The 19,943-nt window shown below is 39.6% G+C and overlaps 1 long non-coding RNA gene across 2 annotated transcripts; it reads right to left on the bottom strand.

Moving 5' to 3' along the window:
- Nucleotides 1-2,393: 2,393 nt before the first annotated feature.
- Nucleotides 2,394-17,289, bottom strand: LOC106025376 (uncharacterized). 2 transcript variants are annotated; one of them, XR_010050884.1, is made up of 4 exons: nucleotides 16,868-17,289; nucleotides 15,736-15,972; nucleotides 9,317-9,385; nucleotides 2,394-8,944 (listed from the first exon to the last, which is right to left on the bottom strand). It is a non-coding gene; the product is annotated as an uncharacterized LOC106025376 (long non-coding RNA). The 2 variants fall into 2 exon arrangements; XR_001198976.2 differs by lacking the exons at nucleotides 2,394-8,944; nucleotides 9,317-9,385 and adding an exon at nucleotides 9,408-11,992 and having other exon boundaries at nucleotides 16,868-17,285.
- Between the last annotated feature and the right edge of the window lie 2,654 nt (nucleotides 17,290-19,943).

Raw genomic sequence — 19,943 nt, 5'->3', positions numbered from 1 at the left:
AAGTTCATCAGAGGAAGCGGTTATAATGTTAAAAGTTAATTTTGTTTTGTCATATACAAAGTAGTTCATCTAAAAATTATTGATTGATATTCTCCTTCTTTTAACTGTTTTAGGACTCAATATTTAAAGCAAAACTAATTTATCTAGGTGTTCCACTGCACAAAATTAATTCTGCTGGGACTGGTGAGGCCAAGCCTCATTACGAACGGTTCCTCTTGCTGAACTAACCTAAGTCTCATGCTTACTGGGATACTTTTTCAAAATTATTCACAACAAAGAATTTAACCCTTGAGGTGCTAGAGAATTGACCTTCAGAGCATGTCTTACCTCGGTGACTGCTGCTTGGGTCTTTGAAGCCAGGCAATTAAATCTGTGTATACTGGAGGGATTTTAGTTTTATGGTCCATATGCCAGAGTTGATGTATGAATTAAAAAAATTTTCCCCTTCCCTAAGTTGTGTCACCGTAAGTATATCATTGACTCTGTCTTTTTTTCATGTTTATGTAAGCGGTGAATTTACCTGGGAGGCCAGATAGTTGTTTAGATTACACAGCAGTCTCGACTAATGTCTCCTGCTTAAGTGTCTGGCTGAATCAGTTGGTCACCTGGGCTTTTTGTGCCTGCTTGGAGCATAAGAGTGTAACTATTAAACATCAATAATTTTTTTTGCAGCTATAAAACTAGTTCAGTGTCATCATTTATAACCTCCCTTTTTTGCATGGTTTTTTTTAATGCCTGTGGACAATGTTATTGGAGAATGAATTTTTTTCTAATATATATTAAGCAAAAAAGGGGAATGAGCTTTAAATTCACACATGTTAAGAGCACACCTCCCACAATGAGCTTCACCCTGAACCCCTACATGGCAGCTGTCATGTTGACTTTTTGCCTGCCGTGTAGCACTTCCTAAAGACGAGGCTGTATTTCACCGGAAAGGTCTTTTCCATTTTAAGTTCTTCACTTCTTTCGGGCGTCTCACAAATTTTTTTCATGGAAGTGATTTTCCTCAAAGTGCCGTACCTCCCTCTAGAATGTTACTAATTTGGTGCAATATATTTTCTTATTGTGGCTGGTAAGAAATACTTATTTGATGTTAGTGAGGAGGGCCAATCCATGAATGAGGCTTTTCCAGAGAAAAAGATGTTGGCCACCCTGACAGTGGTGAGGTGTCTTTTTTTTTGGTGTTAGGGATAGAACCCAGGGCTTGCCCATGTGAACGCATGCTCTACCTCTAAGCTGCACCCCAGCCCCCTGATTAGGTGTCTTTATAATGGGAGCAATAATTGAATCTTTAGTAGGTTGCTTGATCCACATGCTAACAAATGAATACTTTCCCCACGCACCCCTCGCCGAGAGCTGACAAATTTCCATTAAATTAGCTGACTGACTTGTTGCTTTGTCTCTCAAAATGTACCTCTGGACGGTGCTCTAGTTACGCTGTGAGACCTAATTCATCAACTTAAACTCATTTTATCTGAAAGGCAGTAACAATTGTTGCGTTTTCCTAATGTAAAAATAGCTTAAATCAATTATTTCTGGCTATCCATTAAATCACACAAAGTAACAGGATTAACAAATACTCATTTAGGTAGTTCAGTGGTACTTGATAAGAAAATCCTCCTGGTTCTATAAAATTCAAATGGATTTATTTTTTTCTCAAAAATTTTATGAGTCCCTGTTAGCAGGACATAATGATTGTATTCCTTGCGGGGATTTGGTACACATACAATCACAATTTAAAAATTGCCTGCCTAGGTCCTCTTGCTTTAAATAAAGTAGAAATAGCTTTAAAAAACTTTGTAAAAATATAGACTAGCCGATTGATTTCATTTCTCTGTGAAATGATAGTTTGAAAAGAAACTGCTGCTCTGAGAAACTGAATTCTTGATCTATAACGCGGTTTGTGCTTCTGTTTTAAATTCATTGCCAAAGGTATTTAAGCTCCACAGATTTCCCGCCCGCTGTGTTCTTGTCAGCCTAGATGCACTAAGAAAGACTAAGGCTTTATACCTTGTGGACATTTAATGAACATAAATTTTAATTAAGAATTTAAATATTAATCTCCACGTAGATGTAGGTCTATGTTAGTTTGGATCCTTTCATAATAAATAACAGTGTATAGCAACCTTTAGGTTCTCCTCAAGGAAATGCGTTTAGAGTTTAAGGAGAACATCTAGCAGTTTCTTTATGTCTGATCAGAACAGTATATGTCCATGGCTAGCCAAGGGATAGCGCTTAAAAAAAAAAAACTTCCCACTTTTTATTTACTTTTTGGATTTACTTTTTCAGTTGGAAAATCCCCACGAGATGATTTTTTAAAAAAACTTAAATGTATCCTGGGAACATGCCGTTCCAGGATTTTGGAATGGGGACTTCAAACGCAGTTGGTCAGGGAGGCAAATGCGTAAGTGGAAACTTTGAGGAAACTGGCAGAGGCGCGTGGAAATCAGACCGTCATCTGCGCAGGGCTCCACCACCCTCTGCCTGTGCGAGTACAAAGCCGCGCTGGTGCGGCTGTGACTCACAGCTCTGCTCTCAGGAACTGGGCCGGAGAGATTCCCAGCATCTGTTTCCTCCACTATCACCCAGAGGATACTGGTGCTAAATCACAGGGCATAAAAATAGCCTTCGACATGGACTTTCAAACAAATAAGGCATGGATATTTGACAGTGCTTTGGAGTCTCCCGCAATTCTTCATTAGTTACCTAATGAATATATTATTTTTATGTTAATGAGTTACATTGCTTGCTTTGTTCACCTAAAGGTTGAACAGAATTTTGACATCTTTATTGATCTGGGTTCAGCTACTTCCTAGAATTAGCATTGTGTTTGATATTAAACCCTGAACCATTTAGTCGAATAAAGGTTGGTCTACGATCAGCAAGAAAAGTGGTAAAGCTTTATTTCAGACATAATAAAATATGTATTTTTTAAAAACTGTATTACCTGAGATATATAGTAAAATCAAAAGCCCTGCAAAGTTCTTACTGTAATGTCAATTGCCAACAGAGTGATAAGGTCTCTCTTATTTTGGTTGCAGGAAATTTTATGGCCAGAATCTTACAATTTGACACAATTTAAGATCCTTCCAGGTTCTGTTTTACATATAAGAAAGTATTTTTTAGGTCTGGCTGGAATTGTTGTAATTTGATATTAAGTTATAGCTTCAGATTTTCAACAAAACAGCTGCGGTAATAGATGAGATTAGCAAGTGGTGAAAAGTTCAAAGCATTTAATGGAATTGATCTACTAAATTACCATTGACAATTTTTAGTGGCTATCTTAAATATACATTATTATCATGAAAGAATTAGTCCAATTAAGCCTTTACATTGAGAAGATGCCCAGTCTGACCTTGTTCTACTCAGTGTGAGAAGTGAGAGGCCTTCTGGGTCTATTTAAATTTGGTGCTAAATCAATAGGTTTGGGGGACTCTTTCAGTCCTTCTTTGGAAAAGAAGAGAAACTGAAGACTCTTTAAGGTGACAACTTTATAGCATAGTTATGTATTGCAAATAAGAACAATGGTCAAAGAAGATTTGATGGATAAGAAGAACTAAGAGTTGTGTGGGTTTCTCACCCTTTCTTACGCCTACCATATTTACTGTGTATGTATATGTGTGTACTACATACATTTTGGAATGGAGTTGTATTGGACTGAATTTTAGGTTTTATTTAGAACATACTGAATTAAGAAATAACCAGCTAACTTTTTTATAAAAATGGAAAGCTATGCAAATATACAGGAAAGATAAGCATGAGATTTACCAAAAACCCATTTCCTATATATTCATAGATATTTTATATTCTATTGATGAAGATTTCTGTGGTGCCTTGAACATAAGTATTAGGAAAATACAATTGAGCTTCATATTTCAATTCAATTGTACTGCTAATGGTTGATTACTTGTATTTATTATAAGATTGTGGTGCCTGCGTCCGGGAGGGGCTTGCTTCAGAGGCTGCCCATTCATTAACACACGGAAGCTTGTACATGAGACTTCATCATTGGAGCTCAGCATGTAGCTCCTGTGCAAGAGCCCTGAGGATGAGTTATTTCAGCTGAGGTTTCATTGTTTGTCTTTGCTGTTGCGATCCATTACCATATTTAATGCTCCAACTCCCTAGTCGGGGTTTCTAACTCAGAAATTTTTGGACATTTCTAGTAGAGACGTTGTGTGTTAGATCACTTCAGAAAAACACTGGAACTACTTTAGCCCTCTCTGGCTCTTCTGTGAACTGAAGCACTGAATTCTCATTTATCAGCTTCTTAGCTGTTCTATGTTTTCCCTGAATGTTCAGCAACTTATTCATATCCGTCTTTAAATAAAGAGTTCTTAGGGAATTTAGTGCTTTCGTGGGTACCCAAGAAAGGTGGAAGGTTATCTCATTCCTTCTTAAAAATGGTTTGAAAACCCTTGCCACTGCCAAGAGTCTGTTAGGTGCTGGAATACAGTAAGAGTAAAAAAATCTTGAAGGAGTGCCAGGGGTGGTGGTGCACATCTGTAATCCTAGTACTTGGAAGGTTGAAGCAGGAGGATCACTGTGAGTTGGAGGCCAGCCTGGACTTCATAGTGAACTGTGTAGCAAGTCCCTGTCTCAAAAACAAACAAGCAAACAAGCAATAGAACTTGAGGGAGAAATAGACTTGCTGCCAAACAATGGCAAAGTGATAGATGTGAACAGTGTGCTGTGTACAACATCTACTTCTGTAGCATCATCCTAATTCCGAATCCATCAAAACACACCAGGCTTTTCTACGTGAGGAAGACGGCTGCATGTTACCAACACAGGGCAAGTTGCTCGCGAAGCTATATTGGATACTAATGCTGTTGATTGGAAACTCTCTCAAGGGTTCTGGTTATTTAGGTCACTTATTTTTAATTGCAGGCATCTACTCAGTTCTCTGTATCATTTCAAGGTAATTGAGAAGAATCATTTTGTGCCACTCATTCAATGTTGCCAGATGAAAATTCAGAGCTGGGCTGTCAGAGAAGTGGGCAAGTTTATTTCTGATCATAATGTCTCACACGTCAGCACTGGCTCTTTCATAGTCCAGCACTGATCATAGCATGACACAAGGTTTTATTTGGGCACCATGAATAAGTTTCCCCTATTTATCCATATGTAATACACCATTCAGTTCATTACAGTAAAACTAAATAGGATAGATAACACGTGATAACCATCTGTAATCCCCTACCCAGAGAGTAACCTTGTACCTTACTGATATACCCATGCGTGTCAGTGGATGTGTGTGAATGTGTATGTGGAATGTGTACCTGTACTGTTTTTACCTTGCTTCATTCACTTTGTACTATCTAGAGTTCATTTCCTAAGGCAATGCAATCTTTTGACCTTAAAATTTACCTTTTTGATATTAAGTCCCAGCTGCGTCCATTCATTGTTCAGTAATTCTTCTCTAATTCCCTGAGTAGAAAACCTGTCCTTCACAATACTATTCTTGTAGCTCTCTCTCTCTCTTTAATTTAAGTACCTCACTGTTTAGTAATTGTAGTCTCTGAAAGTAGGACCTGTGTGAGATATATCTTCTGTGTGAGGTTTTTAAAATTCTAGTTACATAGTGATATTTTTCAGTGTGTGAGCAAATGAACTTTAGTAACAGAAATTGGAATCTTTGACCTTTGTGTTTTGATTCTAGTTCTGCTTTGATTTTAGTTTATAACTCAGTTGACCCAGGGAGGGAAAGAAAATAAAGCAATTTCTCACTTACCTATAGCATTATCACGTTATGAGGTAACAAGGTACAATGGACCACACAATTGGAGCCAGCCTAATATTGACCATTTCGAATGAAAGTCTTTTTGGTGGACTGTATACTTCTTAAACAAATACCAGTTGTAATGTTAATTTAAGACATTTAAAAAATATAATCAATTCCCCATAATTAATGAACATTATTTTGATGTATGTCCTTCCAATTTTTCTGTGTATTCCTCCTACACATTTGAAATATGATTTTTGCCATAGTTTTTTTTTTACCAAACTGAGCTCATAAAATTATTATCTATTTCCATATCAATATAACTATCTTTACATGAAAATAAATTTATGATTATTAATTAATGTTAAGAGCTATATAGTATTCCACTATGGGACATGCCATAATTTATCCTTTTTTAACATTTAAATTTTTATATATCTCAAATCTTTCATATTATAAATAACATTGCAATAAGTACCTTCACTCCTACTTCATTGGTCATTGGCTAAGGCCACTTTTAAATTTATTCTTATACTGCAAATTTGGGCAAGATTGCTGTCCCTTTTCTTTCATCATAGTCAAACATCTTGAAAGAAAATTACATTCACTACTGGGTAAGCACTTTGGAAATCAGGATTATAGTGTTTGCCCATTTGAGGTTGTCTATTAGATTTAAAAATCTTGGCCACTGCCAGAGTAGGGACAGCCACACCCAAGCCTCTCTATGTGAGGCAGCGCACTTGGTGGACTGCATGGGGAGAGAATCAGGCCTCACCAGGAGGCGATCCCACCTGGGAAACCATGTCATTTTCATTGTTTTGTTGGGTTGGGTTTTATTCTCTTTTGTTTTGTTTTATTATGTTAAATCTGATGGCATGAGCAGCTATTTTAAAAGATAATAAGACATACTGTTAGCCACTTTGGATTTACTATTAGCTTATTTTGAAGTTCTGTATTGCATTCACTGTTTTGTTTCTGTTGTTTATATGCTATTCTGTTCTGTTTGATTTTTACTATGTCCGAAGGTATCTGCAGCTATTTTGAAGACAACAAAAGGCATTATGGTAATTATTGCGGATTTCGTAAGGATTTGAAGTCCTATATTTTTAAATTGGTTTTATTCTGTTTTATTTTCCTTGGTTTTATCCTTTTTAAAATAAAACAAATCTTTGATTTGGTATAAAGGCAGCACTGAGATAGGATTGTAAGTTTTTGGGAACCGACAAGAAGAGTTGCTATCCTTTTTGCATAAAATAAATCATTGTTAATTAGAGATATAGGATTTTGCAATTGGGACCTCAAGTGTAAAGAGAGATCGTTATTTTTATTTTAAGGAAATCAATGCTGTTAATTGAGATCTGGTCCTATTCAAAAGTTGAGGGAAGTCAGAGATTACTCTTTAGTTTTGTAAGTAACACTGAATAATATTAAGTTGAGTTGATTAGTTTTTCCTCAAATAACTTTCTAAGAGGAAGTGGCCCTCATTATGGTCTTAGAATTTAAAAAAAAAAATTAAGAAATTGACAAAATTTCATCATTGTTTTAGTTACTTTAAAACCATGTGTTAGCAGAAATAAATGAACAGACACATCCTGGACTTTCATACAGCAACTTGGAATAGTCAGGTAAAAGTGGTGTAACTGACCCTGGCACGGTGGTGCACGCCTGTGGTTGGAGGCTGAGACAAAAGTGTCAAAAATTCAAGCCCTGCAATTTAGCAATTTAATGACACCTCATCTTAAAAAGTTAACTCAGTACGACGGCCATGGGTTCAGTTCCCCAGCACAGAAGGGAAAAGTGGGAGCACAACTGGGAATCAAGCTCTCCAGGAGAGGAGGAACTGGGTAGTTTTGGGGTGCTGTGTCCCAGTGTACTACAAAGAATGATGCACAAACAGACTCTACAAAGAAAAGAGCCATGGTTAACCAGCGTAGTATGATTAGAAAGGTGCAGGCATCTGAGCCTTTGGCCAGAGAACTGAGCTAAACTCAGCTCTGCCAAAAAAAGCATGGGGGGTCGTTTGCAGCCCTGCAGGGCTGACAGGGCCTCTGCTTTATAGGCCTCGTTGGGAAGCGATTCATGCTGTAAGTGGTATTGGAGTTGAATTTATCTACCTTAGAAAGGGTACATTAACTGTGCTTGAATCAGTGACGGCTCCAGAGAGCCAGTGAGCAGGCGGATGGATTGTGGTGGAGGGGAAGCCCGTAGGGCGGGAAATGGGCTGTCTGGGGTCAGCCTCAGTGCTGCTGCTCCCTGGCTAAGTAGCTGGGCAGGTTCCTTACCCAACTTGTGTTGTTTCCTCTTCTATAAAACAAAGAGCTTGGTGTGGGCCCCGGAACAATGGCCTCTGTGGTCATCCCCAAGTTTTGGGCAATCCTAGTCTCAGGTAGCCTGGCTCCCCAGGGCTGGGGATTTTGTTTGCCCAGGATAATTATAGCTACCGTGGTTAAAAGACAAACTTCATCCTGAGGCTTACATGGTTTATGCCATGGGATTCTGCAGGATAGGATAGGGGTGGATGGGGAAAGGTTATTGATGTTGCTGATTTTTTTCAAACTTATTTTAACATGTTGAAACATTTTATTTTTTCTTAAATTGTTTCTGGGTAAAGTATTAGCAGCACATATTCACTGGGAACCTATTTATCTTTTCAAACTTCAATAGAAAGAAATCTTAGCAGTCAATATTTGAGGTTGATAAGGCATTCAGATCGAAAGGAGTTACTTTTGTTTTTGATCAGATTCTTGAGTTGTCAAGAGACAAAGATATGATAACACAATCATCAGGAAACTACAGTACCTATAAATAAACTCCTTGATATTTGGTTTCTTGAAATATGATTCTTAACATTATCTTTTACCTTTTCACTATTTGAATTAAAAGTAGAAACAACTCCCAGAGTATAGTACCCTTTCTATAACAGAATGTTATTTATGAAAAACAAGCCAGTGAAAGAAATCCTTTTATAATTTATAATTCCGTGAATAATTCCGTGAAAGAAATCCTTTCTTATTTGCAAAATTTGGAAAACAATTCTTTTAAATTTAAAGCGTTTTTTCACTTGTTCATATAAAAATGACTCACCGTTCACTTGCTTTTGAACTAGTGTAGATTCAGAACTGCTTGTGAAGAAAAATTCTAGCTTTACCTGTAAGTTCCCCCTTGATCCAGTTTTGCATACAGAGTAATGGCCAGGACCTTGTTCAGACTTCTGTGTTCCTAGGAAGTATCAATTTTACCATCAGCTCATTTAACCACCAATCAGATATATTTGTGGCTAGAAGTACCTGTTAGTCAACTCTCATAAACTTACCAGCTTAAAACAGGTGTTGGCAAATCATATCTGTAAAGGGCCAGAGAGTAAATATTTTTGACTTTCCCAGTCATATGGTCTCTGTTGCAGCAACTCAATTCAGCCATTATATGGTGCAAAGTGACCATAGATAATACATAAATGAATGAGCCTGGCTGTGTTTCAATAAAACTTTATTTATGGAGACTGAAATTGATTTGAGTTTTATATAGTTTTTGTGTGTTACAACATACTCTTCAGTCTTTCTAGGTGTTAAAAAATAGAAAAAGCTTTCTTACCTTGTGGGCTGTATTGAAGGCAGGTGGTAGAGTGGTTTTCACTTGTACGCTGCTCTAGGCTGCTGGGCCCTGGTTTAGAGAATTGAAGTTATGAGGCCATGTTTGAGAGACACAACCAGTAATTCGTGGGGGAGCAATGAATGTTCATGGTCTCTCTCACAGTTAGGACTGGGCATGTTTCTAAGCGCTAGGCAGTGTGGCAGGAGCAGAAGTGAGGTGGCATTGGCTACCGGCCTGCGTGATCCTCCATGTTCTTTTGCCATGTGTAAAATATGTCGGGGTCTTAAGATGGAGGAAGGCTGGTTCTCATTTTGGTTTATATAAGAAATAAATTTTGTTTGTGTTAAGCCATTGAGATTTGCAGGGTTTTTTTGTTTTGTTTTATTTTTTGTTGTAGTGTAGTTATCTCCACTAACCTGCCATTTATTTTTCCTGGTGCTTTTGATTCTTGTGCTGCAGACTGTAGAAGCCTGGTTCCTTGGATAGACTTGCTTTTTTCTCTGCTTCATTTATTTCCTTCTCCCACTGAGGTGGTAGGCAGGAAACTGGGTTCCTTTCTATGTGTTAACCGATCACAGTTTGGTGGCCACTGTCTTCATGGAGAGACGTTAAAAGAAGCTCCATTGCTTCTCCCATGGAGATATTGGTGAGGAAACCATGCCCACGTAAAACTTACCTGAGGCATTCTTTTGGAACTCAGGGCCAGGAAAAGCTTATCTTCCCATGAGGAATTTGTATGTTTTCTTATCAACAAAGAGAATATTGTTGAATGTGCCTGATTGTATTCCCTTTTCCCTTTTCCCTCTGGTTGCCAAGAAGCTCAGAGATAAATTTTTGGCTCAACATTAATAACTTTGTAGGACCCTGTGGCCTACATATCTGAATTTTTAGTTTCTTCCTGATCTTGACCTTCTATTCTGCTATGTGTCCCTTGTTCCTGATATTTTAAATTTATATTTTTCAGTTTTATTGCTTGTTTTCTTATAAGCTTCCTCAGATTCTTTGTGAGAACAAACTGGGGTAAATAAAAAAATGGCTTCAGCTTATTAATAGAATACACCAAAAGTATTCCTTCATCACCAGTTTAGTGGCCTGGGAAGTGGGATTTCCAATTTATTTCTCAGGTTCTTTCCTTCGCCTTTGTGTCTCATGGTTTGGTGAAGGGATGGTTTTGCAATTATGAGACCTGAAGGCCTTCACATTTTCCCAGTTTATTTTGGAGGAAAGAGCAAGTCACTTTACCAACAGCCCCTATTATTTACCATGGAAAGTGTAGAAAGGTCATAGATAAGCTTCACTGACAGAGGATAGACTTGGGAAAGACATTTGCAATTTTTGAAAGCACCAAAAAAATTATTATAAAGAGTATTTCATGGCTCTCTGAAAATCAACAGGATAAGAAATCCAACAGACAAATGATCAAAAAATATGAATAGTTATTTTCTCAGGGATGTAGTAGAAAGTCTAGTAAAAGTATATTGTATGACCAGATGCTGAAACTTACCTGTAACAGGAGAATAGTATATGAAAACAAAGTCTTTCACATTTATCTAAGTGGCAAAAATGAAAACATAGATATATGGCAGATGTTGGCAAGGATGTGAACTATGGGACCCCCATGTACAACACTTGATGGGAACTGAGGCTGGGAAGTCATGTGTCAGTACTGGATGAAGTACAGGAGTGTCTTAGGACCCTCCTCCCCCAACCAGGTCGATATTCCAGACATATTCTTCCCCAAAACCAGTAGAGGACATACAACACAGGTCCATCATTGCCATCTTAATTGTGGTAACAGGGCATTTAAGGCATCCTGTGTCCATCATACCTTAGTTTAAAAGATGAGGGGACAACAATGCTCTTACTTCATAGGATTGCTGTGAGGATTAAATAAATTAAAGCACTGAGAATGACATTTGACACATAGTAAGCATTGTATAAGTACTTATTAACTGTATGAAGCAATTTAAAATATTTGGGTATCCAGCACAGCCAGCTGTGCTGGGGGCTGGGAATACATCTCAGGCAAGAGGCTCTTCTGTCTTGCCTTTGATCCTGGGTTCTAGGATCTGAGCTGTTGCTTCCTTGTTGGTACCCAAGCTCCATCTACTGCAATACCTTGTTTCTTTTTTCTTGTCTCATGCTCAAACCTGTCTTTATTCTCTGAAAAATATCCAGTTAATGAAGGACTGGGTACCTGAGGAGGTCGCGTCAGTGTGGGAGCCCCTACTCCAGGCTGTCAGATCCTCCTTAAATGGAAACCCAGATGTCTGAGCTTGCCTGGCTCTTGGCCCTTCCGCAGTTCCATCTGGCTGTTGTTTTACTTGCTTTTTCCGTCTTATTGTTGTGTCACAGCACCTCAGATACGTGCACAGATTCTATTTTTGAAGTCTTTCCATTAGAATAAAAGGTTCTTTCAAAAATTCAAGCAAGAATTAGGAATCATCTTCGGTTCTTCCTTTATATTCCCATTTAATCTAGTCAGTCAGCAAGTCCTATTAATCCTAGCTCCAAAATATCTTTTGAATCCACACAGTTTTGTTGATCCACACGGCCGTCACCAAGTCCATCTTACTGTGGTGCTATGCCTGGACCACTGCAGTGGCCTCCGAATGGGCTTCTCTGCTTCCAGCTTTGCCTCCTGCATTTTATTTGCTGCATGGTCACCAGAAAGGCCTTTTAAAAAAATGGAGATTGGATTATGTTGATCCCTGCTCAAACCTTCCAATGACCTTGCATTGCACTTAGAATTAGTGCTACTGAACCATAATTTAATTTATAAGAGCAAGTTTTAAAGTAAGTGTTTTTTAACCCTTGGGTCAACGCTAGAGCATCTTTTGGTATGAAATCCTCAAAATTAAAAAGGGTTAAATTACAACACTTAATTGCTTAATTTTCTTCTTGGTTACCAGATATTTTGCTGCTTAATTAGTTGAAGTGGGAAGGGGGACGACAGGGCGTAGCCTCTAGCAGCTTCAGCTTGCAAAGCTGCTTTCTCTCTGCAGTCTTCAAGAAGACTGATCTGTCCCCTACCTGCTCACCCCAAGTCTTCTGCTGTCGGAGAGAGTTTGTAGCCCTGAGGAATTCTCTTTGAACACTGATCAGGACCAGGATTGGAGATCAGTCCTGGTAAAAAATGTAGAAGGTGGGTAAACAAGCAGGAGGACACCAAGGGTCAAGTCTGGATCCCCAGAAAATATCAGAAGTGAAAGTGGTTGTAGCTTTTGGGGATGAAGCAGACGGAGGTGAAATGAAGGTGAATGTACCGGACTAGAGTCAAGCCCCGTGGTCAAGGTGCAGAGAAGGGGAGGGATGGCTGCCGAAGGAGCCACAGGTGTGGACTTGGCGAAGGTAACGCTGCAGGGCCGGGGAGTAACAATGGGAATCTTCACCACCTGGCAGGTCACTGTGGAGACCTTTCTCAAGCCACAGGTTAATGTTTTGAGTTCTGGAAATGGAACCCTTGTGCTACCTTTCTTTTCCTCCTTTCTGTAACAGCCTTTTATTAACTTTTCCTGAGAAGCCCAGTTTCCATGAGAACCTTGTCAGAATTTCATGTCCTCTTCAATAAGCCCGTGGGCCTCAATTTCATTGAAATTCCCTTGGAAGCTTTTTAAATAGGTCTGTGCAAGAAGTACTGGTTGCATTTCCACTTTATAGATAAAATTGAGGTCTGGGTAAACAATTCGTCCAGGGTCTCAGTACTAAACAGTAGCAGTAGAGCCAGAATTAGAATCTGGGTGGTTGGAGAAGTGGTGAGTTGAGCTACAATATCCTGACAAGGATGGAGATGAGCGCTGCAGGTGGGAGTTCAGGGACTTGCCTTGAAGCTGTGTTTTCATGAATGTGCCTAATTTTAAAAAGTTGGTGTATTTATTTGAGATGGCTTCTAGAAAAGGTAAAAAAGTAGAGTGCAGAGAAGTGAAAGCTAAGACATTCTTTGCCTTGACCATGTCTTCATGTTGCTGGGGATGCAAAGCAGCTAAGGGGCTCATTACAAGGTGCATGGTAATCAGTCACAATATACTTCAGGTATAGCTATCGCTGCATTTCTTGGTTGATGTATAGCTAATTGGCTCTATCCGTGTGGTAACTCTGATGTCAGAATTGAGGCCCCTCGTGCAGTCATGAGTTGGCTGCTAGCTGTGTCTCCCCACACTTTCAACCACTTCCTCTTTCACCTGCCCAAAGGCAGGCTCCAGCTGGCATCGTAATTGTATACTTCATGAATGCTTTGTTCTCTGTTGAATGTTTTTGGTATCTTTTCTTTACTTGGCTAACTGCTATCTATTGTTTAAGATCCAGGGGAAGGTGTCTTTTCCAAGGGGAATTTTGTAATCCTTTTAGCCTGGATTAATTCTTCTTTTGGGTAGGCTAGACTGTTGTTTATTTCAATCAGAGAACTTAAGAAATATACTTTTCCTTTAATCAGACTATAATTTCTCTAGAGCTGTGTTTCATTCATTTCTGCAATGCAGGTCTCAGAAAAATGTCCAGTATAAAGGGAGATGGCTTAAAAATATGTTTATTGAATGAATGAATGAGCCTCCTCTAATCCCACATTCTTTCTAGCTGATCTAATGGGGCAGTTGTAGGTTTTTAAAAATTTTTATTTAAAGAAAGACTAAACAAAACAGAAAATGGGTAGAAATAATACATTCAAAGAAAAAATAAACACTAAGAAATCACTAGTTGATGTTTACATACTGTCCTCTTACAAATAGTTGTTTAAGATACAAAAGTGGAACATGTAAAGTGGGAATTCAAACAGTGAGACTGCAACCAGTTCTGTTCAACTGTCCAACAAAAACTTAGAAATATGGTTATTAATCCTATACACTTAAACATACATGCAGTTATCCATATCTTCAATTATGTTGAGATTAAACAAACTCAAGCAGGCTAATATCACTCTGAACAAAGAATAATACTATTGCTTGGTTTCACATTATGACACTCCAGGATCAGCATTGGGTATTTAGTGTCTCTTTTTCTTCAAAGTATTTATTCATTTCATCATGTGTCATAAGATCAGTTCTCATAAACTGTTTATAGGTTCTACACATGCATGAGCTGATTGTAGGTTTTAAAAAATACCTGGACCAGGCTGGGGGTTTAGCTCAGCAGCACGAGCAGCTGCCTGGCAAGTGTGAGGTCATGAGTTTGATCCCTAGTTAAAAAAAAAAAAACAACCTTGGAAAAATGGATGGATGATACCCCAGGTCAAACTTTTGGGGGTGAGTGATTCTAATAAACAGCCACGCTGAAAACAAGTGGACTAACCCTTCAGCATCACTCCTGCTGTGATTGCCACTTACTAAGAGAAAAGGGGAACAGAAGGATATGTGAGTAAGGTGATAATTTTCCTAGACTGTTTGAAAGTCAATAAAATAACCATACTGGAGGGCTGGGATGAGGGTTATCATAGAATTCAATTATTAAAAAGTAAGACAATTCTGAAAAAGTTGGGAATTGGGGCTGGGGATACAGCTCAGCAGCACAAGGGCCTGCATGGCAAGTGCAAGGTCCTGAGTTTGATTCCCTGTACAAAAAAAAGAGTTGGGATTCATTTTACCAAAATGATATTTTAATGGCTTCCTAGAGTACATTTCTCTAATCTGTGTTATTTCGGGTATTTTTGTCTGTACATCACTTGCCTTGAACATTATTGAACCACATTTAAAGGCTATCTACAATTGACTCATTTTTCTCTTACTTTAATATACTAATTGGCGGCCATCCTAAGAGATTTAAAACATGGCAACGGTAATATGAAGTTAATTATAAAGACAGAGTTCTTTGTGACTCTAGACAATGCTAAGTATAGGCAAACCTGTAAATACATCTATATATTCATCCTCCATGTAATTGTTAGTAGTTACCAGCTCTTGGCTAATGTACTAGACATTGGGGGAAAATATGGGCAAGGTAGGACTCCTTCTGCCAGAAGTTCACTTTCCTGTATGTGTGTAATCAATGGTGCACCATGTTGTGCTACAGTACAAGTACACTGGGGATGGGATGAGTATCAGGGATGGCCTCACCTAGAGCTCGGCTAGGTGCACAGAACAATGGTTCCAAAGGGCAAGGGTAACATTTCAAGTGGTACGGAAAGGATAGCTCCAGTGCAAGGGGCTACGGTGTGGTTAAACCCATAGCACACCATCATGGAATTCTATGCGTGGCCCATTCCCAGGAAAAATCCAAAAAAAGAAGTAACTAATAGTGTGGCAAAGGATATCTAGGTGACAAACATAAGGAAAAAAAATCTCATTTCATATCTAAAATAACAGTAAAAGTTCCTTATGCTAGTGGAAAAAGATTATTAGTCGTGTACTAGTCAGAATAGACTAGTTATGGTTGTGTTAAAAATAATTCCAAGTGCCAATGGTTTAAAGAAAGATTTATTTCATGCTCACCTTCCAGGTAGTATGGAGGTTGGCGTGGAGATGGGAGGGAATTTTGCTTCATGCAGTCATCTTTTAGAGGGCTGGGGGCATGGCCTCGTAAGATAGCAACCCACCGCTGCAATTCTTCAGGGCTCATACAACAGGGCGGAGAGAGGACTCAGGAGTGGCCAGAGAACGCTTGGCTTGGAAGTGATGTACTTCTGGTCTGCTCTCTTCTCCAGGTCCAAAGTAATTTCTTGGCTGTGTCTGTGTTTCAGGGGACAGGAGAATCATAACCACTGCATGTCCTGAAGTGGAGGACAGCAGAGGATTGGAGAATGTTACCAGTGTCTGCCGCAGCCCAACCTGTCAGCACACAGGTGTGTGTGCTGGAAATAAGATGGTTGTGCTTTACAGGCATGAAGAAGAAAACGCCTTCCTTACTGTTGCGCCTGCTGTATTTTCCTGTATGTGGGGTTAGTTGCCAATCAGATTTCTATTTAGAAGTAGTAGCAAGTTCAGTATTAAAACTACTTGAAAGCTTTGAAATTAATTTTCCAAGGTTATTACCAGCAGCTGCATGAATATACATTCCAAATACCAACCAGTATGATGATCATGTGACTGCAATAACTTTAATTGAAAAGATTACAGCGGTCATTGAGGGGACACAAAAGCAACTTCTACAGGACGTTACCTCAGGAGCTGGCTTGCTGTGTGAGCCAGCAGTGAAGGTGGAGGCAGGTCCCCACAATTTTTTTTTTTGGTACTGGGGATCTAACCCATGACTTGCCAGTCAGGCACTTGTGCTGCTGAGCTTTTGCATGACCCCAATCCCCACACTCTGAACATAGATGCATTCATAAAACCAGCCTTCAAAAGCTTTTCTGTTCCATACTCAGGAAAGAGGAAAGTTTTGAGGAAGAGAAAGCATGGAATTCAGTGGGGGTTGACTTGGTGGGAGTGAAAAAGCTCTCTGAAAGGAAAGAGGACTGCTCCATCTCTTTCTTCTCCTCCTCTTGGCTGACACTTCAAGTGTGTGAGACCCTCATTCCCCTCCTTAGCAACTCTCCCTGGAGTCCTGTGCCTTACATGTCTGTATCAGCCAGGGTTTTACTACAGAAGCAGATATAACACAAGATACAAATGCATGAGAAATTACCAGATTGGCTTACGATGGCCAGCCACAGCGTTGGATGAGGAGCTGTGTAGAGGACGTCTACACAGGGGAGGTGAAAGGATTCAAGCCAAGTCCTGGAGCTCACTGCAGTGTCCATGCGAGTCCATGTCAGGAGGCCAGTAGGTCTGTGATGGAAGCTTGAAGAGTCTGAACGATTCAGGAGGAAGCTGAGGAGTTTATGTTAGTGGGATGAAGGATCTGTGCCAGCAGACCGAGGGTTCTGCACTGGAGCCAGATGGTGATGCCTAAGGTAAAGAGAAGAGCTCCCCCAAGGGGAACCGAGACCAGTCCAGTTTGCCAGGAAGGCCAGTGTGACAGACTTCTCCAGGAGAACCACCAGCGTGCCCTGCCGTTTTCCTTTTATACTGTTGGCAATGATCCTCAGGTGGCCTTCCACACCCCGAACCACGCTCAGTTCAACTGGGTGTTACAAACTGACCATTAGTTAACTCACCGCAACGGCGTAGCCGAAGGTACAGATGGCTGTTGAGCTCTTGAAATGTGGCTATAGAACTGTTTTTCATTTATCAGATTCAATGAATTTAAGTAGCAATGGGATTCCACATGGAGAAATGATTTATTTTTCTTTGGCTTTATGAGACAAAGTCTTGCTGTGTAATTCAGGCTGAACCTTGCACTCAATTTGTAGCCCAGATTGGCCTCGAATTCGCAGTGATTTTTCTGCCTCGGCTTCCTGAGTGCTGGGATTACAGGCTTGCGCCACCGCACTCAGCTAGGATGGCTGTGTTTATTCCTATCTTCTTGTGAAGGTTTTCCCTGCATGCTGTAGAGAAACATGTTCATCTCCCACGTGAGGAGTTGACATGAGGTTGTGTTAGGCCAATTTGAAAGAAGGGAGTGGGGGAGATGTGTGGGACTTCTGCAGTGCCTCGCACCTGAGCTCTTTCAACACAGGTTCCTATCACAAGCAGTGGTGCGCAGGGGACCAAGACCAAAGACTTCACAGACATAAAAATCAGGCCCAGGGGCCGGGATTTAGCTCAACAGTATAAGCACCTGCCTGGCAAGCACAAGGTCATGAGTTTGATCCCCAGTACCAAAAATTAAAAAAATAAATAAAAAATCAGGACTAGTGCACAGGTCTCAGACCTGGTCCCCTGGTGTTTTCTTCTCATTCTTTTTCATTGGCTTTCCTGATTAATGAGTTTTATTCTCGCAGATTTGCACATGCAGACTGGTCCTTTTTTTGGGGGGGGGATGGCAGTGGGTTCTGACTTTGTATTTGAGGGAGGTAAAAAAAAAGAAAAAGACAAATGAACCTTGTGTAGTAACCTTTTAATGTAGCATCAGCATCTATTTCTTCATGATATATTTGAATATAAAATCTTTATTGTGCTTGAAATTCTTATTAAAAATGCAGTGAACTTTAGTTTGCACATTCGCAGCTTTTCATTCCTCAAATCATTCTTTTGTAAGAAACAATTTCTTTGATGGTAGTTGTTTAATGAAAGACACGGGCAGTTATCGAGAAGACTAATGCCATCAGACACGCATCTGGTGACTCGGATGTGCTGGTGAGGTGCTGACAGTGAATGGCACTTTGCAATGCTGTTTTTTAGTGAAATCGCTTTTTTAGCTATAAAATCTCTAAAGTGCATCCTGGAAACCTATCTCATTTTCTACCTTTGTCTACTTCTCATTTGGCTAAACATCTCTATTTTTATATGATTATAAAAATTAGTGCTTGGATTAAACCTTTTATGACTCAGACCTCAAGTCTCCCTCACATAGGCAGACTGGTCTCTCCTCCATGCTTACGAAGAGGGCTAAATAGACACTGTGGTACGTGGCTTTGGACATTGTGTTCTGGGGACTTAATTTGAAGGCAAGAGGGTAAAGAGAGGTAGAAAACAAGTATGATATTTTGCTTTAAAAGGGATAGGAAATTTCAGCCTCTGAATTAAAACTATAATTCACTTTAAATAATCTCAGCGCAGAGGAAGTCATATTCCAAACATGAGATCCAACGCACCAATTTTTTCCACCATAGCATGCGTATAAACAGGAAAAATGTTTTCAATGGGAGGTTAGTTTTCGACATCACTTTGCAATGCTCAAATGCAAGATCATTCTTAGTTCTGCCCTCTCCTTGTACATTCCGGAGCCAGCATAAATTCTAAGGCTAGAATTATGCTAATTACTTCTCCAGATCATGCCATAGTCCTGGTGCTATATGACAAGTGTTAAAGATTTAATTATTGAGTTCAGAATAATTGGGTAATTGGCGTCATCCTGTGCCAGGTTTCCCTTTTTTCCTGGTCTTTTGACTAATGGCCCTATTGTTATTGTTGGAGTGGCTCATGCCCCATAGCGCCATGACGCAAAACATGATCTTTGGTAGAAATGCCTCCCACATCTATTCCCTTCAGGAAACCAAAGGGCAACAAAGCAACATTCCAGGTTGAGAACCTGGCATTTTGCACCATGACCCAACCTGTTCCAGGTGAAAAATATCAGGTCAAAAATAGTTTCATGAGAAAACACTGACCCGGGTTCCGGAGTGGCTCTCAATCCTAACTGTGCCCATCGTGTAGACCCTGCAAGAAATATGTTAACAATGCTGCTCTCCAGGGGTTCCTGTCACATAGCTACTAACTCGAGGCTCTACAGGCAAGCCCTAGGTACTTAAATTTTAAAAGGACTCTTAGATGATCCCAGAAATTTAGCCACCTGGATGTAAGGTATCAATCTTGGGGAACCAGACTTAATGTTATAGTTTTGAAATTGCTTAAAGGTCCTGGAAACATATTTCTTGGCTTCTTTTACTTATTCCACTATTAGAAAAGGAAGTCTTAACGGAAGAGAAGGTTTACCATGTTTATTCCTAACTAAACCAAGTCTCTGATCTTAGGGGATGGTTTCACGCATTAAAAGTAAAATGTGTGACTGAGGATATAGCTCAATGATAGAACATTTATCTAGCGTGGATGAGACCTTGTATTCAGTGCCCAGCATTGGGGAAAAAAACAACCAAACAAACAAGAAAGGCCATTTTCAAACAGCATTTTCAATGGATCAGATAGCTGATGTGCTAGAG

This window comes from Cavia porcellus, unplaced genomic scaffold (genome assembly GCF_034190915.1).
Source record: "Cavia porcellus strain 051 isolate PalLab524CR breed Dunkin Hartley unplaced genomic scaffold, mCavPor4.1 scaffold_12, whole genome shotgun sequence".
NCBI classification, from domain to species: domain Eukaryota; kingdom Metazoa; phylum Chordata; class Mammalia; order Rodentia; family Caviidae; genus Cavia; species Cavia porcellus.
This window is presented reverse-complemented; position numbering and strand designations above follow the sequence as displayed.